The following is a 26,197-nucleotide window of genomic DNA, read 5'->3' on the forward strand; positions in this document are numbered from 1 at the left end:
ATGAATTAGGATTTTGAGGCAATTTTTTTCTGTGTCCACTGAAAGAAAATTCTCTTTATATTTTAAGAGAATTATATTTTAAGATAGCCAAGGAGGTTAAAATTACTCTTCTAAATGTGTTTAGCAAGAATTATTATGGGATTTTCCCAATGAAATTTATGAAATATTCAATATATTCATTTAGCAGTGGTTTTCCTATGGTTATATTTTTAATTTATTTTTTAGAAGTGAAACTTGGTGGCAAAATGCATATTCTAAACTAATGCTGATTGTGTTTTTCTTTTTTGGAAGATGAGCATTTCTTCATAAAACAGGTGCCCTAAGAAATAGGATTTTACAGAGCTTGCTTAATCCATATTTTTACTTATTTTTCTACACACGTGGGTTTTAGGAAAGTAGCACCTTGGGAATTGAGGGGGAAAGCTTAGATTGAGATTTATTTCAGCAGAAAGATTTAAGAGAGAAAATTGGTAACAACTTGTTAGAAGTATGACATCTAAAAGACTGCAACATAAATTTGTTTATACATTAATTATTTTTAACATATATAGCAATAGGAAGATGTGCTAATATAATAAATTTGTTTCCTTAAATCTGAGTTGAAAATACAACAAGGATATTGGTATGAAGGAGGAGGCAAGGAAGGCCTGCAGCACAGGCAAGCCAGATGGCCTGGGTTCAGATCTCTGCTCACTATGACCCTGGGCAAATTACTCTCTATGTCTGTTTCCTCGTCTGTAAAATGAAAATAATAATACTATCTTCCTCATAGAGGGGTTTTGAAGATTAAATGAGTTAATAAAACTTAGTTGCCTGGTAGACTTTTCAATAAATTTAATCTATTATTGCTTTATTATCACATCCTAAATGCAGTTTTCTGTTTATTTTAATCTTCATTGCACACAAAATTCTTAGACACAGATAGTCTGTGAACTCAAGTTCATAGATCATAGGAAAGGCAGAAGAATGTATTGTTTAAATGTGGAATCTTGTTGGGGACATACTTTGCTGCTGGGTACTGTGAGCACACATAGTTTGAACGCCAGCCAATCATTTAGCATGGAATTTATGTTTCAAACCCTCCCTTATCACTCAGCAGCCTGCTGTCTTACAGAATCATTACTAAAAAGGCTAAAAAATCACCCACAGCATAGACTGTCCTATGGTTTCTATATTTGCACTTGGAGATAAAGTGTGTTTATACACCAGTGCTTGGGTGTCTTTTTTATAGCCTACAACAATGGGTAATGTATGGCAATGGAGACTTCCTCCTCTATAGAAAATAGGCTATTAAATTCATCATTCTTTATTTCTTCCCTTAGATGTTTTGTTTTGTTTTACTAACCTAGTAACAGATAAAAATGAAAAGACCAAAAAAGGTCATCTCACGCTAGCTTTAACCTTAACCAAATGGAAATGGATTCTTGCTATTCATCATCCTTAATCCTATTCATTCTTCTTAAACATGACAAGTATATTCAAGGCAAACAAAAAAAACCCTGTTATATCATAAAGATGTGTGTGTGTATTATGGGGTACTCACCATTCTGTATATTTAATTTAACAAAAATATTTGAAACACTCTTATAAACAGGGAAGTTTCTTAGTAGCTTTAGCTCTAACCAACCTTATGCCGGGTAGTTACGGCTTCAACCTGACCATTGCTTTATTTTTCCCAATTGAAAGGATACGTTTTTAAAAGATGAGGCAAACTGGGTTTTAGAATTGTCATTCTCTAATGAAAACCTTGCTATAGAAAGAAAGAAGGAAGAAAAGAAAAAAAAATAAGAACTTTTCCTGGCTTTACGGAATACGTTATCAAGGCTTTAGGACAAAAATACAGGAACCTCAGGAAAATATATTGGGTTATGTTCTTCTTTCTCCTTAAATGGTCATTCTTGGTCTTTGGCTGATCAGAGAAGGGACGAGGCTACAGGCAGAATTCCCCTTTCCCTGTGGTAATAGTTGAGGCAGTTTGATTTCCAAGGCAAGGCAGGAGTTATGGAAGAACTTAGAATAAGGAAAGTCAAACATGAATTGAACAGCTCTTGCTGGCTGCTAACCAGCTGATTGCAGAACTTGAGAAACTCCCAGCAGAAATGAAGTAACAGGACGTTAACCAGCACCCCAGTCCCTGAGAGCTTTGCTTAAGCCACAGCAGCACTGAAAAGTCAAAAGAAGGCTGGTGTTGGTTTTCCTTTTTGGGAAATGGTGTCAACGTGCATAATATCAGGTGATTTATGTGTTTCTGAGGTCTGTGAAAGACAGACTAAAAATTTTTAAAACAAATGCAGGATTTATCTCAAGTGATCTGACTTTGATTCCTTGAGGTTCAGGGATTTTTCTCTTTTTGCTTTCTTGCTTAAATTCTGTCACCTACCTCCTTTACCAAAGCATAGATGAACATGATTGTTGCTTCACTGGCCAAAGACCTTATAGGTCTAACCTTGAAAATAGTCTTTTTTTTTTTTTTTTTTTTTTGCTTTTGCAACAATTGTAACTGCAATCTTCCCAAGTTACTTTGAAGAAATGAATTATCTGCTGCTTATCTTTGTAAGAAAAAGGTGTAGGAAATCCATGAAATGAACTCATCAGAGTTGGCCGAATGCATTCTTTAAAAAATGATTTGCTGAAGATTTAAAGCCGAAAGACAATTTGATTAAAAACAGTAGACTGTTGACATCACTAAGACAATCAAATTACTGCCAACTTGCCTTGTTTATCTAAAAGATCTTTGTAAAAATAAGATCTTTACACACACACCACACACACACAGACACAAGAGTCATAGGTGATATGGTAATAGGGATAAAAGGATTTTATTTTTTTTATATCTCTTTAATACACTTCTGTCTTAAGTAACTCATTTTTGAGGTACCACAGCACAACAGGAAAGGAAGAGGCATCGCTGAGTTCATAATGCTATTTCAGTGTGGCAGCCTAAGTCCATGAGGAAATGACAGCCTGGGCCTGTATTTGGAGGCTCACAGTTACTGTGACGACAGCACACACTCCTGGAAAACAAAGATGGTCTGCTTGCCAGGGTGAGCCAAGAAGAGTTTTGCCAGCTCAGATTTTTCCTAATTATTCTGTAAGTCTTGAAATGTGACACTGGAGATATTCAAGGCTCTTTGTGTTTCAATAACTGTTTAGTAAGTGATACATGCTTGGGCAGTTTGGTATTTGGATGAGGGAGGGGCCTCACACATAAGCTTAACTTTCACATGTTGTCTTGATAGATATCATCTTCTGGTTTGGACATCACCAAACCAACTGCTTTGATCACAGTCTGTTGTTTGTTCTGGTACATAAGGAAGCCAGCTGCATTGGTAGAATTCACTCCTCAGGGGCTCCTCAATTTTGGATCATATATCTCCACCTTCTATATGCTGTTTATTGTGGAGATCATTGCCCAGCATACCAGGTGTTCTTATCAATGACTGTGCATCTGAATCCCAATTCTTTTTTTTTTTTTTTAATTTGACAGAGAGAGAGGGAACACAAGCAGGGGGAGTGGGAGAGGGAGAAGCAGGCTTCCTGCAGAGCAGGGAGCCTGATGCAGGGCTCGATCCCAGAACCCCCGGATCACGACCTGGGCCGAAGGCAGATGCTTAACAACTGAGCCACCCAGATGCCCCCTGAATCCCAATTCTTATATGATGATGTAATACATAATATAATGGTAATAACTACATATAATACGTATCATCTATATAATATGTATTATATGGCTATATATAATTATTTTGTATCTATAGATGATGATAATACCAGATAGCATATACTGGAGATTATTCTGTGCCAGGCATTGTGCCAGGCATTTTACCTGGATGATTTTATTTACTTCTCATAACAACCCTATGAGGCACTAGTTTTATCTCTGTTTTATGGATTAGAAAAATGAGGTTGGTAGATGGTAAGTAACATGCCCACTGGTAGGTTGGACATTCAAACACAGGCAGTTTGACATTAGTCAGCCCATATTTTCAACCACTTTCTTGTAATGTAGGCAGTTGTTCAAGGAAGACATTCACAGAGGTGACTGTGAGATGTTTTAGTGAAAGTTGTAGGATGTGACACTGCAGGGGCTCAGACTTTTCTCCCAGATCCCAGAGTAGAAACAGAAGCTTCAGTGGCCCCTGGAGTTGGGCAACCCAGGAAGAGCCAAGCCTGGGTACTGGAATGCAGAAGCTATTCTTCCACAGTTATTGATGGGGCAGTGTGGTTCTTTTTTGGGGGTGAGAGGGAGAGAGAGAGAAAGAGAATCTTAAGCAGGCTCCACGTCCAGCACAGAGCCCAATGCCAGGCTCAGTCTCACAACCCTGAGATTATGACCTGAGCTGAAATCAAGAGTCAGACGCTTAACTGACTGAGCCACCCAGTGCCCATGGTTCTTGGTTTCTACATTGCTGAGTTGATTCCCTGGGAGAGGGTGGCATGGAGCATTTGCTTTTGTGAGTTATTATGGCTGCTCTTGTAGCCAGATCCTTTAAAACCATCGGAGTTTTGGTCTCCTTGTGTTGCCTCTGTTGACAACTCAGAACCCCACCTTCCGTTGTAACATTCAAAATGCTCTGCAGATCTCTGCCTTGGTCATTAGCATTCAGTTTGTTAAGTGGGTTCAAGAGGGAGTCCTACAAAATACTTATTCCAGGTGTTGGTAGCAATGTTCCCTGAAGGTCTTTGGTGGTGCATGTACATTGGTTGGAGGAGGCAATGAAGAAGGGAATAGAAGGTCTCATTCCATGTAAGAGCTCTCATAGGCTCCCCCAAATTTTGCTTAGGTAGTGAGTTGTCAACCTGGTACCATGTTGTTCCTTCAGAAAAAAAAGGAGTGTTTGCTATAGTTTAAGGAAAATTACCTGATACTTTCAGACAGTGGTTTGCTACTGTGATCAATAGCGTGAACTATTTTATTGGATATTTTATTTAATTCTTTTATCTTTATTAACCAAGAATGACTACTAATGATGCTCAATGTCTGATCATTTGGATATAATTAAAATTCTTGAGTTTCTATTTACATGTATGGCATTTAACTTTTGGATTATCTGAAGTAAAAGGAGAGCAGTTCTAATAAAATTTTGATGGAGCAGATAATGCTTTGCTTTTTCTTATGCCTGTGTCCATAAATAGTCTATGTATCAAATATCCAAGGTGATGGGATTGAATATTCTAGGAACTTGAGTGTTTCATGTGAAGTGAGCACATAACAGAATGAATCTCCACCCTCTGAAAAATTTTATTCTATGAATTGAAAACAGTATCTTGTCAAAAATATATTAGCACACCTTGCCACCACCCCCCCGCCAACATACACATCAACACTCATTACTGATCAATACACAGGACTTATACCACTGCTTACCTGACATGCTAAACATCTTGAAGCAAATATACTCTTTGCTCTGTGTCATAGGTTTATTTAATTCAAAATAAAGGTAGTGATATATTATATTTCATCAAGTCCCTCTGTTTCATTCACATGGTCTCCCCTGATTTCCTTCTAACAAATAAACTCAGAATTTTCCTTATGTCATTTCTTATCTTTATGTAAAAGGGTGCAACACTATCAAAGGAGGGAAAGGATTAGTGTTATATCTATTGGAGACAAAGGACTGTTGGCTTCTGGAAGGTTTTTTTTTCTTCTTCTTTTTTCTCATTCAGTTATTCTAAATCTCTCTTGGCAACAAAACTGATATGGCTCTTAAGTGAAAGATACTAACAATTTATCATATTAATGCAGGAGTTTTCTGTCAGAGCTCCTGGTTCTCTTTGTACTTCTGTACCTGGTCTGATTTCAAGCAGGAATGGGGACTCCGAGTCTCACATTGTTGATGATTATACAGCTTTGGTCTTGGAGCCACCCATACCCAGCAGGAAACTGAACTCTGAGCTCACTTGGAATTATCGGATCATCTAGTCTTGAGGTTCTCAACACTCCCTGTGCATCAGGATCAGCAGGGATGTTCTAAAAATTCAAATGCCTGGGACTATCCCCCAGAGGTTCTGATTCAAGTTGACCTGACTAGGTTTTTGGAAGCTTTTATGTGATTTTAATGTGCATCCAGGGTTGCGAACCAGTTATCTAGTACAACCTCATCACTTAAAAGAAGATAATACTAAGATGAAGAAAAGAGAAGTCACTTGGCAGAAGTTACAAATTCCAGTCTCTTACCCTTTTTATCACATGATCATAAAAACAATAAAGTAGCTAATACGTAATGAGTGCTTTCTATGTATTAGGCAATAGCAACCCCATGAGGCATATATTCATATACTCTACATTTTATAGATAAAAAGGCTGAGGGAATTGCCCAAGGCTCTCCAAAAAGCAGGTGGCAGATCTGGGATTTGAATCAGGCAATTGGACTCCTCAGTTTGTACTCTTAATCTCTTCATTGCTTTGCTGTTCTGGAGCTAACTCTGAGAATATAAGGTGTTGAATGGTAGCTGCTTCCTTGTGTCAGCATCAGTGGTCTTGTGGCAGCTGGCCTTGGTGCTCTGATAACTAAGTGAGCTTTCTGTTTGGCTAAAGATTGGGTCCTTGCTTTCTCTATTTTCCCAATAAGTGAGTCAAAGTGGAAGCAACCTGTTCTCTTAGACACTGTTCCACGGTGCTCCATTTCCGCAGTGGATTTGTTTCTATATACTGTCTTTCCTTTCCCTTGTGGACTGATATAATATCTTCTGCCTTACTTTTGGGCACATAAATTTTTTTTTCCAGTGGAAATTCTAACCACAAACTCTAGTCTCCTGTTCAGACATTTGACTTTTCCGCTAGTCCTGTGACTTTGGCTAGGTTCACTATTTTCCCTGGGATTCCCCTATCTGGACTTACATACCACCCCTTAACTTCTCATGATATCAGCAACAACAGGAAGGAATTAATTACTTTACTTCTTCTATAGCAGCAGGTGCAGTGGAAACAAGCTGGTCTGTCCTGTGCAACTCACTGGTCCCATGGTCAGTGAGTTAAGTACCATGCAGACCTTTTAAAGTCTACACTTTTTGGCAGCATGTATAAAATTAGTTTTCTGGTTGATTCTGTAAGTTTAAAATTCTACAGAAGGATTTTTACACCTAGGGGAAAATCTATATGCATTGTCTGGTTAAATCATACCTTTCCAAGATGGAAATCACCAATGGCAAGTCCTGTAACACAGATTATTCTAAGCATTAGAAACTAAACAAAAAGTGAGAGATTATAATTATCCTGATTAATATTTATGTGTAAATTTTAAAAATTAACATGATAATAGATTCAGATATGAAGGGTTGATTTTTAGAATCACATTGCACAAAATAAGTGCTCAATAAGTGTCTGCTAAATTGAATCCATTAAATGTGGAATTGAAAAAAATAAATGTCTTGGAATTGAGAAAGAAAACATTACTGACAAGTTTCCATTGATTGGATTGAACATTTTTATAAACATGGGAATAGCAATCAGTAACCATGGGTGATTATCTCTCTGCTTTTCAGTATTCTTTTTTAACCTCATTGGTCACATATTGCTTTTATAACAACACAAATTAAAAATCAACAAACATTTACAATGTCCATTAGAGTATCAGAGAATAACCATGAGTGGAAGCTGGACTCCAGCTATGATTAGCATGATATAGTTTCCAATAACAGACTAAAACTCTTACTTTAAGTATAGTGGTATAATGGGGCACCCGACTGGCTCAGTTGGTAGAGCATGTGGTTCTTGATCTAGGGGTTGTGAGTTTGAGCCCCATATTGGGCATAGTGATCACTTAAAATAAATAAATAAATATAGTGGTATAAGACAACTATTGACACAAGTCTAATTGCAAATATTTGCCCCTCATCTTTTCACTCATGTACTGCAAAACTCATGAAAAAAACATAACCAGGCTACTTATTGTGGTTTATTAGCTGGACATGTCCTCATCCTCAGAAATCTATTCTGGAGTTAGGATTACTCCACTCCCCAACAAGTGGTAAAACAACAGCTGCTATTTAATAAATGTGTCTGCTGACAGCCCCAGCTGATGAATACCCTTGAAGTTCCCTATCAGCATCAATACTACCTATATTACCCCAAAAGGAAATATTGATTATAGTTGCTTGATTTTATCTTCATTTCACCATAGTTTTCTTCCCTGCATCACTTCCCCCAAATTCCAATGATGCTGTTATTTACATCACCATTCACATCTTCCAGGGAATAAAGTCCCAGTGGAACACATGTGTTCCTGGTGATGTATTGCAATGGAATCTCACCAAAATGAACACGTGAAATGCTGAGCTCAAACAGAAGAGAGGACAAGGGAGAAAACCAGATGAAAGTGACTTGTGGTTTTCGGAAAGTGAAGAATTTTGTCCTTTTGAGAGAGAGAGAGAGAGAGAGATCAGAGGAAAAAACAGAACTCTTGTTTTCCCACATAGTATGAATGCATAGTTAAAATCCTACAACTTGATTTATGTCTGGATTACTTTAATTTCTGTTCCCAAACACTTTCCTAGGAGTTGGACTTCTACAGTACTAACACTAGTATTGTGTGAGAATTTAAGAGGATTTGGACTGTATGAAAGGAACTGATTATAGAGTGAGATCCACTCAGTCTGCTTATCTTGAAAAACATGTTTTGGGCTCAATCAGGCAAAGCCCATGTATGGAGCTGGAAGAGGGACTGGAGGTGCTGAACTGGGAGCAGGTAGAACACGGGATCCAAATGGTATGGGATTAGATGATAAAGAGTGGTCCAAGTTAGCGGTGGGCATCCGAAGGTCTAACCTAAGGTTATAGGGTGTCCTGGCAGGCAGGTAGAGCATGGCTGTGTCTGACAGGCCGAGAGCCAGGCTTTTAGCAAGCCTGTCAGTAGGACCAGGGAGGAGAGCATGGGGGTGGGATTCAGGGACAGGATAATTCTGGAGTAGTCCTAGAGACTGTGAGTGAGATGCCAGAATTGTAATGCAATGTCAGAACAACTAAGATATGCTAACTCTGAGGCTTGCCCATTCACTAAAGATTTATTTAGATTCATATATGTCAGGCACTGAGCTAGGGATTGGGATACAATAGTGAATATTATATATCTCTACTCTCTAATAGGTGCTACAGGTAAAAACAATGGCAATTTCCATGCCATGTGACTAGTGAGTAAATGGTATTGTGGGAGCACCCTCCTGGTTTTGGGTAGTCAGTGATTGGTTTAGTGATTACAGGTGGGATGAAGTGACTCTTGCTGTGGGAAAGAGGGACTGTTGAGGCTGAAAATGAGAGAGGGTCTGACAAACAAGGTCTAAGGGAATGCAGCAGAAACGAATGTGATTAAAAGTTTCGAATATCTGATTTGTCGCAACAAGTCCACATAGCTTTACAAATGGTGGGCAACTCATAAATTACATTCTTTCTACTTACACGATAATTTTAATGTTTTTTTAAGAATAATGTGATGAAGAGAATGCACTATATACATATGTTTTCATCATACTTAAATCTGTAGTGGCCACAATGAGCCAGCCAAATATGAATCTTGTGGGCTAGAAAATTCTTTACTTCACCACCATCCACACTCTGAGTATTCTTTCAGAACAGTGACCACTCTTAATGTGTCTAAAAGGGGGGAGGATGACTACTTCCTATAAAATTATTTGCTTTAGGACTTTCACAAGCTTGTGTACTTTGAAAAATACATATATTCAACACTTCATTTCAAGTGCCTAACTGCTGCTGGAGCAAGAAACCTGAGTGAATAGCCAGGAATTTTTTGAAGTGCAAGTTGGGAGGATTGCCTTACCACATATTAAAATAAATTTTGAAACCACACTCATTAAAACACTTTGGTGGTGGTGTCAGGATCAGTTCATATCCGATGAGGAGATCAAGGGAAAATAATAGAAAGACCAGAAAAATAGACACCTACATATAAGAAGTTAGGGTTGGGAAGGAGAGGCATTTCAAATCAGAAGAAAAAATATGGATGTTTCAATGCAGGTTGAAATAACTGGGAAAAAAAAGAAATTAAATCTCTACATCATACCTTTACCAAAATACATACTAGATGCACCAAAAATGTAAGTGTAAAAAAATGAAACCGAAATACTTGAATATAGATAGATAGATAGATAGATGGGGGAAGATTTTCTTAAACAAGACAAAAAAGCAGTAAAACAAGACTAAAATATTTGACTCTATAAAAACTGAAAACTTTTACACAGAAAAAACTTATCTCATGAGCCAAATATAAACAGCAAGCTAGACAAAAATACTTTTGACAAAAATAGCCAAGGACAAATATTCTTAATATAAAGAGCTCTTTTAAATGAACAAAAGAGTTACAACAACAGAAAAGGGAGCAAATGACATAGATAAACAGTTTATAATATGTGAAAAGCTATTTAACCTCACTGATAATTACAAATTCAAATTAAAGGAAGGTAGTATTATTTCAACCAACCAAGACTCTAAGGAATCCAATACCCAGTACGGCGAGGATGTGAGGAAATGGATGCTAGCTACATGCTGCTGATGGGAAAATCAACGAGGGCAAGCTTCCTGAAAATCACTTAGACAATATGTGGTAAAAATCCTTATAATCAGAAGAAAAATAAGGTCACTTCCATTTTGAAAAATAGAAGAGTCAAAACACATGTGATGCATTTTGAGAATGTATTGTTTCTCTTCCTCCTATTGTTCTCAAATATTGTCTATTGACTTCTAAAAGTTTGGCAGACCTAGAGGCCCTTATTAAAAAAAAAAAAAAGTGCACATATTTCTTCCTCAGTAGCTTGATAGGATTTCCTAGGAGAGACCTTGCTCCATTAAGCGTTTTTAGAAACAAGGCTCCATAGTCCATTTTGCCCATCATTGAACTGCCAAGTACATTTTGATGGCAATGTATTTCCCGAGTAATGTTATTATCAAAACCTAAACGGATAACCAAAATTGACACAAATATAACTGGATCGTGAGAGTGAGAGACCAAGTAGCAGATGAAATGGGGGAAGGGAACAAGGAATTCCTTGCCTTTGATCACTCCTTTATGAGAGGTAGGGAAGCTGAGACCCAGAAAGTTTGACTTTCTCAAGGTCATGTAGCTTATTAATTCAGGTATATGAATTCACAGATGAGGCACTACTAGTATTGTGCAGCATATCTTCCTGGAATTTAGAACATGAGCCGTCTTGGGTTATTTCCCAAGATAACTGTTGTATAAGAGCTCAGGATTTCTCTGTCTTATCCCACCTTGGCACACTCCACACATTGGGTTTTTCAGAACATCAGCAACTTACTACTCATCAATTCTGTTTGTCATTCCAGGAGGCGGATGGAGGCTGTTACAGAGTGGTATGTGGTGTGCATGAGTCCTCTGAGGGGTCTTGTGAGGGTGGTACATCCTGTGAATGATGCCCAGCTTCTTCCCACTGGTCTGAAAGCAGGGACATTTTGTGAATGCGTAGGGAGCAGTGATGTGAGTGAAATCTCACCCAAGACCTTGTGTGCTGGCATTCTTGTTCTTTCTTCTGGGAAATCCTCTTTTGGAGGAAGTCACTCCTGAAATGTTACATAGAGTGAAGGCAGGCACTAATCATTTTAAATCAAGCTGATTATTGAGATCATCTTTTGCTGTTTGGTCGTGCAAGATGCACTGAGATGAGCGGTGGTGCTTATCACTTTGGTTGTCCTTTCAGGCATTCTTTTTCATATACTGGGCTTAAGTGAAAGAGTTCCCTTTACTTCTCTCAGACCCACAGATAAAGAGGAGTGAGACCAAACATTACAGGCATACGTTTATTGCACTTCGTTTTACTCACTTTATTGCTTTTCACAGATACTGCTTTTTTTTTTTTTTTTTTTTTTTTTACAAATTGAAGGTTTGTGGTAACCCTGTATTAAGTCTATTGGTGCCATTTTTTCCCAACAGCATCTGCTCACTTCATGTCTTTATGTCACATTTGGTAATTTTCACAATATTTCAAACTTTTTCATGTTTAGTATATTTGTTACGGTGATCTGTGATCAGGAATAATGACTTGCTAAAAGCTCAGATGATGGTTAGCATTTTTGTAGCAACAAAATATTTTAAATTAAGATACGGACATTTTTTAGACATGATGCTATTGTACACTTAATAGACTATAGTATGGTGTAAATGTAACTTTCATATGCACTGGGAAACCGAATGACTTATTCTCCGAGAAATATACACCTTGAGGGAGGGACCTGCCATTTCTTCTAGATTGTTGTACAACAGAGCAGAATTTGAAGTACAAATTACCATTCAATATGGGGGTCAGAGCAGATGCTTGGGAACTGGAGGATGGTCTGACTTGACTAAATCTTCTCAGTTTTTTTTTTTTAAATAGGCCCCATAACCAAAATGGGGCTTGAACTCATGTCCCTGAGATCAGGAGTCACATATTCTACAGATTGAGCCATCCAGGTGCCCCTCTTCTCAGTTTTTTATATTTGTTTTTCTATTCTGGAATTTTCTACTTTAAGGAGGAATAATGTTTACTACATTAAGAGGTTGGAAGAACATGGTGTGAGTACCATGATTATAAGGGGTGTTTAATATACTCAGAAAAGGTCAGAATCTTGGTTACATAAAAACCTCAGCTAAATTCAAAAAAATTTTCCTAAGTGCTGTATTTAAAGGAGCATTATAAATTGTAGGTTTAAAATATGTATGTGGAATGGATTGAATACAATTTTCTAAAATATTCTTGAAAAGATTCTATATAATGGTGTGAAATTACTTTTTTTAAACCCAACTTAATGTCCTCACTAAAAATGGTTGATTTATTTATTTAATTTGGTTCAAACCAGACTAAAGGCTACATATAACCTCCTATGCTGTGTATGATCTGGACCGAACTATAGAAGCAATTGTCTATGTATTTTTCTACTTAACAGCCTGATTAAACTGAATGGCAAATTAAAAATAATATCATATTGAATAAGAAAACGTTGGTCATTTTAAACCTTTTTTAAAAATTTTATTTATGTATTCATGAGCAACAGAGAGAGAGGGAAGCAGAGGCAGAGGCAGAGGCAGAGGGAGAAGCAGGTTCCCCGCGGAGCAGGAGCCCGATGTGGGGCTCGATCCCAGGACACTGGGATCATGACCTGAGCCACCCAGGAGCCCAACGTCGGTCATTTTAAAATGGCTTAATGGATTAGTTCATATGGCCAAATAGATAAGGAATATTTCATTTAAATTCAAAATTCAATAAGGTATTCTCTGGAGGTCATGATGCCAAAATTGTATATATGTATGTATGTATAGCCTACCTTCTTCAATAAAAGATTTAAAAGGTTATCATATAGATTTGGTAGGGATTACTATGTATTGTTCCAAATAAAACTATAATGTTGCTATATTTTTATTTTTTAACTAAAAAATGAGAGATTTATTTATTTATTTATTTGAGAGAGAGAGGGCGTGCACGGGAGTGGGGAGGGGCAGAGGGAGAGAGAGAGAATCTCAAGCAGACTCCCCGTTGAGTGTGGAGCCTGACGTGGGGCTCGATCTCACGACCCTGAAATCATGACCTGAGCCGAAATCAGGAGTCAGATGCTTAACAGACTGAGTCACCAAGGTGCCCTTAATGTTGCTATATTTCTAAATAAAACATTTCTTGGCTAGCAAATGCACAGACATTTAGCTTTCTCCATAATACATTTGTTTTGTTTATTTTTTAAAAAATTTGATACAATCATGTACTTACAGAAAAGTAGGAAGTATTTTTTTTTTCCCCTGAACCATTGGAGAGTAAGTTTTAAACCTGATGTCCTATCACCCCCAATTCTTTAGTGTGCATTGCCACAAACAAGGCTATTCTCCTACATAACTATGACACAAGCATCAAGATTAGGAGATTAACATTGATACCTTACTACCGTCTAATGCTCAGGACATGTTCAAGTTTCCCAGTTGTCCCAGCAATGTCTTCTATAGCAAAAGGATTTACTTCTGAATTACATATAGCATTTAGTTGTGTCTCTTTAGTTTATTTAATCCTGGAACATTCCACTAGTTCTTCCTTGACACTTTTGAAGATTACAGGCCATTTATTTTGTAGAATGCCTCCTCATTTTGGGTCTGTCTCATGTTTCCTCATGATTAGGTTTAGGTTATGCAGCTTTGGCGAAGCATTTGTTTTTAATGCCCCAAAATGTCTTCTCTGATACCAGAATTATAACTTTATTGACACAAGAAGGCTATATTCTAAATTTAGATTTTCCTATGATTCCATCCTCTGTAACTTTAACATCATTTTTGACCTTTATGTAGCCTGTTTTGCTGCATGAGTTGTCGTAGAAAGTGTCACCATTTACTGCCTTTGGTGGTCTGACTCAGGGTTTCTCAACTGCAACATAACTGACATTTTGTGCTGGATAACTCTTTGTTGTGGGGACCTGTCTTGTATGTTGTAGGATGTTTACCTTTATGTATCATTAGCCTCCATCCACTAGATACCAGTAGCCCTTCCTGATCTAAGCTGTAACAACCAAAAATGTATTTAGACATTACCAAATATTCCCGAGGGGTGAAATTGCCCCTGGTTGAGAATTCCTGGGGTAGCACATTTCTTTTACTGGTCTGACTTCTGATGGTATTCAAATCCTCCTGAAACAAAAACAGAATACTTTAGGCAATTTCTTTTCTTTTAATTGGGTTCCATCTTCTTTTAAATCCTACCAGAATATTCTACCACATTCTAACAGTGGTATTTTCTTTAAATACTAAATATGCATAGTTCTAACTTAGTTTCCAGTGGGCCCTTGGCAGCACATGAGACTTGCTTGACTTAAGGTTCCAGAACAAGACGTTTTTTGGTGTTTAGATCTCTTTAAACAAAAGCAGATACCTCACACTTTCCTCCATACTAAATGGGACTTTCTAATTCCATTGTTCTCTTTGTTCCTACTACAAATCCAAGCAATTCTTCTAGTACCAAATTGGTAAGCTTCCTTGCAGCACCTGTAGTATTTCAACAATAAATATTTTTTGAGATAAAACCTAGATGTAAATGTAAAAACGTTTAGCACTTATTGTTTGGTCTATACCTTTTAGCAAGTAATTATTTTCCGTTTAGCACTTTGTTTTATACCTTTTTGTTTGTTTGCTCATTTTTAATTTACTGTTTTGTAATCCCATCTCATTGGAGGCTCTTGAAGGCAGAGATATACCTCCTTTGTGTTCCCAACAATCCTGACATATGGCTAAACTATGTGGAGTGAATACTCAATAAATATGGGATTCAATTCAACTGCTTTTGCTACAAATGGTTAAGAATTGAGTATTTTAGAATATGACAGATTCCCACCAAGCTTACCTCTAGAAAGTACAGAAAAGGAATTTAAAAACATATATCAACTTTTCTAGCATTTTATATTTGTTAGTCATTTGCCTTAATATTCTCGTGAAACAAGTGGAAGAAATATCTATTCTTTCAGTGGGAAGGTGAGCTTATTTCATGTAAATGGTGTTAACATGGTTAATGCTCTACCTGAACTGTCCTACTTTGAGGAGTTCTTTTCTCCTCCACAGTTTTTTCATTTTGTGAACAAAATTGTGGCCAAGTGTCCCTCAACAATTGCAGAATATATATGTCAGCACTTGAAAGTTACCATAACAACCATCTGGATTTTTCTCTCACTTGGTAAGTTTGGTTAATTATAACATATTTGGTTTTTTTCAAAAGCAATTTTTACCTTTCAGCAAGTCCAGGGTGCTCATTTTTCTGTTGACTGTAGAAATGATAAGACATTTCTCCAAATTTTGACAAATATAGAGATCATATAAGATTTAGTTGTTATCATGGTCAAATACTCAGTCAGAAATATATTTTTCCAAGAAAAAATAATTTTGTTTTGGGTTTAGTGGGAAAAAAACACTTTACTAAAATTAACTACTAATCCAAGAAATTCTTCTAGTACCAAATTGGTAAGCTTCCTTGCAGCGCCTGTAGTATTTCAACAATAAATATTTTTTGAGATAAAACCTAGATGTAAATGTAAATATGTTCAGTTATTCCAAATGCCCAGTAAATAAATCAGATGAAATTCTTTACTAAGTAATCAAGTTGGTAAGAAAATCTTTTAAGAGCATACTGTTGTTTTTAAAAAGATAGGAATAGCTCTTAGTATTTTAATAAACTTAGAAGAACAGATATATTCTCCAAGATGGTTTTTTTTTTTTACTTGCTATGTGGCATTATGCAATCTTAAATACAAACCAGTATTGTTATAAATATAGTGATTACAGAAATATATTTCAGGCAGGCTTGGGGCTTGGGCTGGTTGGCCGGTGCTGAACCTGGAAAATTGACCCACCATTCACCTGATTTTGCAGTAAACTCAGAAACATGACAGAGTTGTCACCAGTCATACCTGTGCACATGCAGGTACTCCTCTAAGACTCCAAAACAGAGATTGGAAGAAATAGCACATTGCCAAGTTCAGTCTTAGGCTGTATATTTATTTTTCTTTTGTCTACAACTCTTCCAATATTTCCCTATCTTTGTAATTAAAGTTTACATTCCTAAGGTAAGGGAGTGAAAGCAAGAGGATATAAAGTACCTTTAGAGATAGCAAATGGAAGCATATTAAGTGACCCCAAAAGAGCTGAACACCTTTAGAGGGGTCAAAGACTGGGAAATTTGGTGCGGTCACTGGGAAAGCTTCTGGGGGCCCTGCTCTGCACAGCAGTCTTCAAACTCTTCAATTTCTGAATTCTTAACTTACGTAAAGGAAGTTAAAGGCCCATAAATCCTTTGCTTGTCCTTATTAAGATCTTTCCAAAATTAATTCCAAAATTAATAGTCATATTTGAGGCCCTTGTGGTGATTAAAATTTCTCCAAGAAACTGTTGTATTAAGTCAGGGAAAGCACTGAAGATTCAAGTTCTACTTATATATTTGGCTTTTGTTTATTATAAATGGAAATGGCTTTTGAGAGAGGCTCCACTATTTTCCTTTAAATGTAATATAATGAACTCAGTGCTTCCATTTTAATTTTAAAAATCAATTTTTTCTTATCACTTCTCCACTGCTGATAAAGAAGTTTTTTTCTTAAAATTCCATTGGATATTTAGTCATTTTCATTTGGATTTTGTTTTCATTATTCATTCATTTATTTATTTATTTATTTTTAAATTTATTTTTTTTTTTAAAGATTTTATTTATTCATTTGAGACACAGAGATACAGAGAGAGAGAGAGAGAGAGAGCATGAGCAGTGGGAGAGGCAGAGGGAGAGGAAGAAGCAGACTCCCCGCTGAGTCAGGAGCCTGATGTGGGACTCGATCCCAGGACCCTGGGATCATGACCTGAGCCGAAGGCAGACGCTTAACCATCTGAGCCACCCAGGCGCCCCTCATTATTCATTTATTTGACACATATTTTTAAGGACCTACAGTGTTATGGTATCATAAATAGGCATGGTGGGGATAGCAAAGCAAATGCAGATATCATCCTTCCTCGGGATCTTCTATAAAGTTAAAAAAACACACATCATCTTCTTCAGTTGAATCAGTTTGAAAGTAGACCTTATTTCATATCCAGACTCTACCGACTGAAAAGGCGTATGCTCTACCGCTCCCACAGTCTTCCCTCTAGAGTATAGACTTTAATTAGAAAGGTGGAAAAATATTAAAGATGTAATGAGAAAAGAAAGGTAAAAATATGGTTAAGAGACTTTGAGATTTGGAATGTGCTCTTTCTTTCAATCTCTGTGGGGCTTGATGGGATTGTGGGAAGAAGTAAGATTTATGATGTACTTTATATTATGTCTCTGTGACCAATATATGTGTTGTGGAGATAATTTGATGCTTTTAGTTCTTTAAATATTGCTTCTTAAATAAATCCATTCAGTCCATTAACCATAGTTAATGTTTTCCCACTGGTTTGCACATGTCATAGCTGAAGACCAATATAGACTAACAGGGAAGGAGAAAGAAAAATTAGTACATTCATGAATTATTCTCTGTTCTCACTTTAGACAAGTTAATTTTCCTTAAATTATCAGGTTCTGTCTTAATCATAGGCCACTTGTGGTTATCAAGAAATAAATGTTTATATGTTTGGACTTCACAGTTTTACATTTCACACTAAAAGCCCAATTCAATTCATCCTTCAACACTCTATCACAGAACAGTCAATGTGGGAATCAAAACTCTAAAAAGTGGATAATTCTTAATTATAAAACTTTTCTTCCAATAAATATTGAACTAAGATTTGAGAAAGACCATTCTGTTAAATTAACATTCAAATGTGATAATTGCATTAAAAGGGTGACTCTTGTTTCCAGAGTAATCATATTAGAAATTACAGAGCATTTATGTCTCAGCATCCTGGATGGGTAATTCAAACCTCACTCGAAAAACAGCCACAAAAAATATAGGTCCACCCAAGATTACCTTTCATTTTTTAAGACCAGAGAGTAAAGGATATGGTGTAATGTGAAGTTTCTTTCGATTCCCTAGTACTATGAATGAAAGGGAGAAATGGCTTAAATAAAGGAAGAAATATCCTAGATTATGTGAAGTCTGTTGTTTCACTGATTTCACTAGTTTATAGCAACTTTCCTTGCAATGCTTGATTATAACTTCATCACTTATTTTCCACATGTATGACATATATTAAAGATAATTTGCACATGAAAAATAATTTAAAATTACCTCAGCAATAGATTCTCCTTATTAAAAAATGAGAATTTAACAGATTAAACTAAAGTACTCTTTGATTATCCCTCTCTCCACTGCCTTCTACCTTAGTCCTCTCTGCTAGAAATGGTCACCATTAACAATGTGTAATATGTTTCCAGAACTTTCTCCATGAGGATAGAAAAGATATCTCTGTGTGTGTATATATTTTAACATAAGTAGTGTATCTGTCATTTTCCTTATCAATATGGCTTAGACAATTTTTCGTGTTTGTACATGGAAGTTCACTTCATTCTAGAAAATTGCAGCATGGTCTTCCATAGAAAGGGTGTACAATTATTTATTTAGCCATTCCTGTTTTTATGAATATTTAAGTTGAAGTTTTCATTGTTACAAATAACATTGCTGTAAAGATGGTTGTCCATGCCTGCTTGGGCAGAAAGTTTAAGTGTCTCTCTGGGGTAGATATTGACAGTAGAACTTTGGAGTGATGAATTATACAAAATGAACTCCTAAGTGCTTATACTTGTTTCTATATTCCCTGAACATCAAATACTCACTGAAATTGAATTTCCTCCATTAAAGTGAAGTTGAACACCAGTTTATATGAATCTTGACCATTTTTATTATTTCTTCTGTAAATTATTGTTTATATGGTTGGCCCATTTTTCAATTAGATTGGTTTTTCTTTCTTTAAATGATTTGTTAATTCTAATCTTTTGTCATATATGCTGCTTGTTTTTTTTTTTTTAAAAAGATTTTATTTATTTATTTGAGAGAGAGAGAGAAGGGGCAGAGAGAGAGGGAGAAGCAGACTCCCTGCTGAGAGAGGAGCCCAACTCAGTGTTCTATCTGAGGACCCCAAGCTCATGACCTGAGCCTAAGGCAGACGCTTAACCGACTGAGCCACCCAGGCGCCCCTGTTGTTTGTCTTTTAACTTTTAAAGTGCTTTGGTCATTCAGGTATTTAACTTTTGATGTAGTCAAAAGTTATTTATAGTCATTATATTTACTTTTAGAACTTCTGCTTTTTTGGTGTATTATTTCAGATGGCTTTCCTGATTCTAATCTTATACATATTTGCCTACATTTTCTTCTAATAATTTATCATTTAGAAATTTAAGTCTTGATTACAATTTTGTGAGAGGTATAAGGTAAAGATCTAACAATTTTTTCAAATGGTTAGCTAGTTCTTATTAATTTGAAATGCTATACCATTTTTTTCTCAATGATTTGAAATTCCACTTTTATCATGTTTCATATATATGAATATATAGGTACACATATACATACATGCATATTTATCCACTTTTTTAAAAAGATTTTTTATTTATTCATTTGACAGAGAGAGAGAGAGAGCACAAGCAGGGGGGAATGGCAGGCAGAGGGAGAGGGAGAAGCAGGCTCCCCGCTGAGGAGGGAGCCCGATATGGGGCTAGATCCCAAGACCCCGGGATCATGACCTGAGCCGAAGGCAGACGCTTAACTGACTGAGCCCCCCAGGTGCCATATTTATCCTCTTAACAAAAATGTTAGGTTAATTCCATGGTTATTCCTTATTTTACAGACAGGGAAAATGAGGCCTAGAAAATTGGAGTAACTTGCCCAATGACACATAGTCAGGTAGTGGTGGAATAAGAAATCAAATCCAAGAGTCTGGATTTTATAGTCTGTGATCTTAACAACCACAGTCTATAAAATTCCTTTGTATGTGGGTCTGTTTCTGGACTCTATTCTGTTCTTTAAACTACTTGTATGTTGCTGCATTAATATCATGTCTTAATTACCATAGATTTACAATATGTTTGATATCTATTAGGACAAGTTCCTTCTTTTCGTATTTACTTTTTAAAAAATGACTTTAGTTATCATTGTTCATCCAATCTTATATATACATTTTAGAACTTTATAAGAAATTCTATTTGTATTTTGAGAAAGATTACATTGATATTAATATTAATTTGAAAAAGAATTTACATTTTAAAAAATATTGAGGTTTTCATCTATGAATGTAGTATATTTTTCCCTTTATTCAGGCCACCTTATTTTTTTTCAGTTAAATTTTGTAATTTTTTTCCATAGAGGCTTTATTTCTATTAATTTTATTCCTAAAGACTTTATATCTGTCATTATTGGGAATGTGGTTTTCTCCCCAGTTACATTTTTTTTTAAGATTTATTTATTTATTCTAGAGAGAGAGAGAGAGTGAGTGGGGGGGGAAGGGGCAAAGGGAGAGAAAGAATCCCCAAAGGACTCCCCAATGAACACAGAGTCCAAGGCAGGGTTCGATCCCAGGACCCTGAGATCACGACCTGAGTTGAAATCAAGAATTGGATGCTCAACCAACTGAGCCACCCAGGCACCCACCGCCCACCCCCCACCCCCCAGTTACATTTTTAAAAAACCACTGAGGTCAATGTATAGCAAAGTTGTTGACTTTTTATGCTGATTTTGCATCTTGCCATCTTACTGAACTTTCTTCTTAGTTGTAATAGTTTTTCATTTGATTATGTCCTATTTTCTAAGTAGATTATCATGTTTTCTGAAATTAATAGTAGTTTGTCTCTTACTTTCCAATCCCTATACCACTTAATATAGTTTTACTTAATGCCATTGGCTAGGATATCCAGTCTGATGTTAAATAATAGCAGTGGCATTCTTGTTTTGTTCCTGACCTTAAACACAATATTTACAATATGTTTGCTGTATTTGGGGGGGGGGGATAGATACCTTTTAACAAATTAAGGAAGTTTCTTTCTGTTCTTAGCTTTCATACACACACAAATACACACATACTCTCACATATATATCTCCAAAATTGAGTTATTGGGATATCATTTAAATTATTTTTTTCCTGAATCATATGAATTATGTTAGTGAATTATATTGGTTGTTCACTATTAGAAAAATTTATCTTTGCATCCCTGAATAAACCTTGCCTGATCATAATACGTTATTTTTTAAATAGATTGCTGAATTTATTTTATTTAGCATTTTTGCTTTGATGCTTGTGAGATTGGCTTATAAGTTTCTTTCCTTATGAAGTCTTGTTTTGAATTTTCAGAAAGCTTATAACACATACCTAAGTGGCTTGGTGGCTTCTCATATTTTCCCATTCTTGTTTGTTTAAAATATACATTTTTAGTTTTTAAAAAGCATTGCTAAGAGTTGCCTGTGAAATACCGTGGGCCTGGTAATTTGAGGGAGAGGTTATAAATTTGAATACTATTTCAAATGTTTTCTGCCTTTGTTGGATTGATTTAATTTTCTTCTATTATTTTTTTCTGATGGTGTAAAAATTAGAAATTGTATTTGTGTTTTTCCAGTAATTACTATTCAGCAGCTAAATATGCAGCACATGCAGCTAAAATATATTTTCTATTAGTATCCAGAGTTAATGTCTTTCTACATTCACTGAACAAAACAAAATTTCTATACGTTTCAATTTTACTTGAAGGATTTCCTTTCATTACCATTTCCTTCCATGTTGAAATTATTTGGACTTTTAGTTCTATGTTATTATTTAAAAATTTTTTATCATTGTAAAAAATCAACACTTAAATAGAATTAGTAATGTAATTTAATGGATTTCTTTTTCACCATTGCTTCTCAGAACTTCCTTATTAACATATTTATGTTTTATTTTGGATGACATAATTATTTCAAGGAGTTATTATAGATGGCAAACTTACTGTTTCCTTCATGTTTCATTTGCATTTTGAATGATAGCTTGGTTGGGTATAAAATTATGGGTTTAACATTTTTTCCTTGCTCTTTTGTTTCATTCATGCATTGTTAAGGAGAGTCTCTGTAAACTATTGTTTTTATTTCCCCCCAATTTTTGGATTTGTTTCCTTTGTTCTTGGTCTTCTGAAACATTAATATAGTGTTTAAGTGTGGGTTTTAAAAATTTATCTTGCTCCACATTTGGTTAGTCCTTAAAGTGTGACTCATGTCACAATATATCACACTATACTCCTAATATCTCTTTCCTTCATTATCCCTAATATCTCTTTAGGTACTCTAATTATATTGGTTATTAAATATTTGAGTGTATTTTACATGATTCCTAACTTTTATTTTATACTTTATATCCCTTCATCACTTTTTATTGCATTTTAAAAGAATATTTTGGCTTAATATTCCAGTTCAGCAATTTTCTTTGACTATTCTGTTACTTGACCCACTTACTGAATGTTAGATTTCAATGATCAAAATTTTAATAGTTGTACTTTCTAACTGATAATTTTTTATGGATTTAATATCCTCTCAAATAGCTCTATGGATATGAATTATAGTTATTCTAAAGTCTTATCCTAACTTCTTTATTAGTTTTGGTTTCTAGGTGTAAGGCAAAGAACTCTGTTTTATCTCTTTTTAATATTATTGGCCTTTCTCCAGGGCTTAGTGATTCCTAACTGAGTGTTTTCATAGCTGAGTCTTCTTGTTTGGCCGTCTGTTCTCTGCATTCCTGCAGCTGCTTAGAGGCAGGGGCAGGATATGCTGCTGGAACTTGTGTTTCAGTCTGTTGTCAAGAGCATGGGGTGGTATAGGGCTGCTACTGGGCAGGGTACTTTGGAAACTAGCTTCTGGTGAGTGAGTGGATGTCTCATTCCTCTTAGGTAGCTCCAGCCATCCAGGGTATCCAGGATGCTCCTTTATTTCTTTGAGCTAAGCTCCAATACCCATTGTTTCCAGCTGAAGTCACCAACTTATGTTGCTGTTCTTTGACTCAAAATGTAGCCCAGGTTGGTAGAGGGCAAGTGCTCAGTTCCACTTTCTTGGCTGCTCCTGTTGCTGTCCTCTAACAGTAACACTTGTCTGTTGTCCCCAGCCTCTCTCTCGTCCTTGGTATTCATTCCTAACATTTTTGGCAGCACTCTCCTGTTCTTGTTTTGAGCTGTGATTTGCTTTGATTGATTTAATAACATGGAGCCCAACATGGGTCTTGAACCCACTACCCTGAGATCAAGACCTGACTGAAATCAAGAGTCATATGCTTAACTGACTGAACTGCCCAGGCTTCCCTGAGCTATTGTTTTAAATCTTCATTTTGATTCCATTTGCTTTTTGTCTTCCAGTGTTTTGTCTCAAAGCTTACGGTCCTCCCAACGTTGATATTATTTTCTAGTTATATGGATTAAAAAAATCCTTCCTAAAATTTTAAGGTTATGCAGTAAGAAGAGGAGGCTACAATCTATTCCTAGTCTACCACCTTGAAATGGAAACCAGAGTGTAATATTCAAAACCTTAGGAATATGTTTTAAAAATGAATTTAACTAACCAGTTTTCAGGACTGCCATTTATGGTTGTGTATGTTATTCACTGTATGAAGACACCCCTGAAGAAATAGGTAGAGCTGAAATTGAACTCACTGTTTACTACACTGTGTGTCCTTGCAGAGGAAAGCTTCTGCTGGGTGGGAAGTTCCTTTTTCCCCTAATTTGCACAGTGAGGTCCTATGGGTCAGCAGTGGCTCTGGTCATTTGAACTTTAAATTACATTATGTATGGTGATGGTTCCTTGAGTATATACTTATGTCAACACTCATCAAATTATTCACTCAATACAGCCATAAAATAAAGTTTATAAAGTAACAGAAATTATGTTATGCAAGTAGTAAAGTAGGCGAAATGTGATCTTAGATTTAGAGGATAAATTCTGAACGTTTTTTTTTAAAGGATTTTATTTATTTATTTATTTGAAAAAGAGAGAGAGAGAACACCAGCAGGGAGAGGAGAAGGAGGGGGGGAGAGGGAAAGAGAGAGAATCTCAAGCAGACTCCTCACTGAGTGCAGAGCCTAGTGGAGGCTCGATCTCACAACCCTGAGATTATGACCTGAGCTGAAACCAAGAGTTAGACGCTTAAACGACTAAGCCACCTAGGTGACCCCTGAAGGTTTTTTACAAATTGGTTGATATAATATAAAAAGTTTACCTTAGCTTACATAATAACAGTAATTGTGAAAGAAGACACATTCACGAACCACAGAAAGATTAGTTAATAAGAGATGGTAACTAGCCGTTAATCTTTTATGAAGAAAAAAGTAGTATAGTTAACAACCTGCCTTGGGTATATTAAGGAAAGTCCTAGTTAGAGGCAGAGGGATGAACTAGAGCTGTGTTGTCCAGCATAGTACCCACTAGCCACATGTGACTACTGACATTTAAATTAATTAACATAAAATAAAATAAAAATTCAGTTCTTCAATCTTACTAGTTGCATTTCAAGTGCTCAACACTCCATGTAACTACTGTTACTGTACCAGACAGCAGAGACATAGACATTTCTGTGATTGTAGAAGGCTCTATTCTATAGTGCTGAACTAGGTAATCTCTTAATTTATGTCCTTTCCATCCTAATTGTTTTATCTCAATAGATTAGTACATCAAATGTGATCCCAGATTTTAATTGTCAGATTGTCTAGTGGGACAATGGAGTATGGATACATATTAAGTACAGAATAGGTACTCAGTAACTGATAAAATTATTGATGAATGGATGTATGAATGGATATATATATGAAGACTGGCAGTGAATTTCCACTATTTGATAAAGTACTGAATTCATTCACCCATTCATTAATTCAATGGATATTTATCAAGTGCCTACCAAGTGCCAGGTACTATTTCAGGTGCTTGGGATATATGAGTATACCAAACAAAGATCACTTCCCTTGTAGAGCTTACATGCCAGAGGTGGGAGATAGTTATTGTAAATAATAAGCATAAATAAATAATATCACAAGTCTTAAGGTGATAAGTGTTATAAAAAACAAAATGTGAAGCAGAATAAGAGGAATCAGGAGTGCTGGGTATGGGTAGAGAAATGAGGATTATAATAGTAAGTGGAGTGGTCAGGGTCATTTTAAATAAGGTGGTCAGAAGGTGATATCTGAGTAAATACTTGAAAGGGAGTAAACCCACGTGAATATCTGGGCAAAGAGCATTCTAGGCAGAGAAAACAGCCAAGGCACAGGCCTAAGTTGGGAGCATGAGTGTCATGTTCAAGGAGTAGCAAGACGTGTGGCTGGAGCAGAGTGAGCAAGAAGGGCAGCTGGAGAAGAGGTTTGGGAGGTAACAGATTGACAACTCAAGCAGGGTTTTGTAGACCATTGTAAGAATTTTGACTTTAATTCTGAGAGAGTTTGGAGAAAGAACATGATAGGACTTAAGTTTCAAAAGGCTAAGTCTAACTTCAATGTTAAGAAGACATTACAGTAGGACAAAGACAGAAGCAAGAAGACCACTTGGAGGTTGTTGCAAAATCCAGGTGGAAGATGGTAGCTAGGTCTGGGGTGGTCATGGTGAAAAGTGGTCAGATCCTCATATATTTTTTAAGGAATAACAATAAGATTTCTGGATGGGTTGGATGTAGATGTTGGAGAAACGGAGTGGTCAGGTATGATTCCAAAGTTTTAAGGCTAGCAGCTTGGAGAATGGAGTCACCATTAAAGGAGATGGGGGAATGATAAGGAGGAGTAGTTTAAGGGAAAGACCAAGAATTGAGTTTTGGACATGTTCAATTTAGGATGTCTGTTAAAGAAGTTG

General features: G+C 36.2%; 1 protein-coding gene across 8 annotated transcripts in view; it reads left to right on the top strand.

Annotated features, from left to right (window-relative positions):
- Nucleotides 1-26,197, top strand: part of FILIP1 (filamin A interacting protein 1) — a 274,497-nt gene that overhangs the window by 93,326 nt on the left and 154,974 nt on the right. The window contains exons 1-2 of one of the 8 annotated variants that reach the window (XM_078055080.1): nucleotides 11,208-11,323; nucleotides 15,534-15,645. The exons of 6 other annotated variants lie outside the window; for them this stretch is intronic. The gene's annotated coding sequence lies outside the window, so the exon portion shown is untranslated. Of the gene's footprint in view, nucleotides 1-11,207; nucleotides 11,324-15,533; nucleotides 15,646-26,197 lie in introns of those variants that run through there. One more of the 8 variants, XM_078055079.1, reaches the window with a different exon arrangement.

Source organism: Halichoerus grypus, chromosome 9 (assembly GCF_964656455.1).
Source record: "Halichoerus grypus chromosome 9, mHalGry1.hap1.1, whole genome shotgun sequence".
Classification (NCBI taxonomy): domain Eukaryota; kingdom Metazoa; phylum Chordata; class Mammalia; order Carnivora; family Phocidae; genus Halichoerus; species Halichoerus grypus.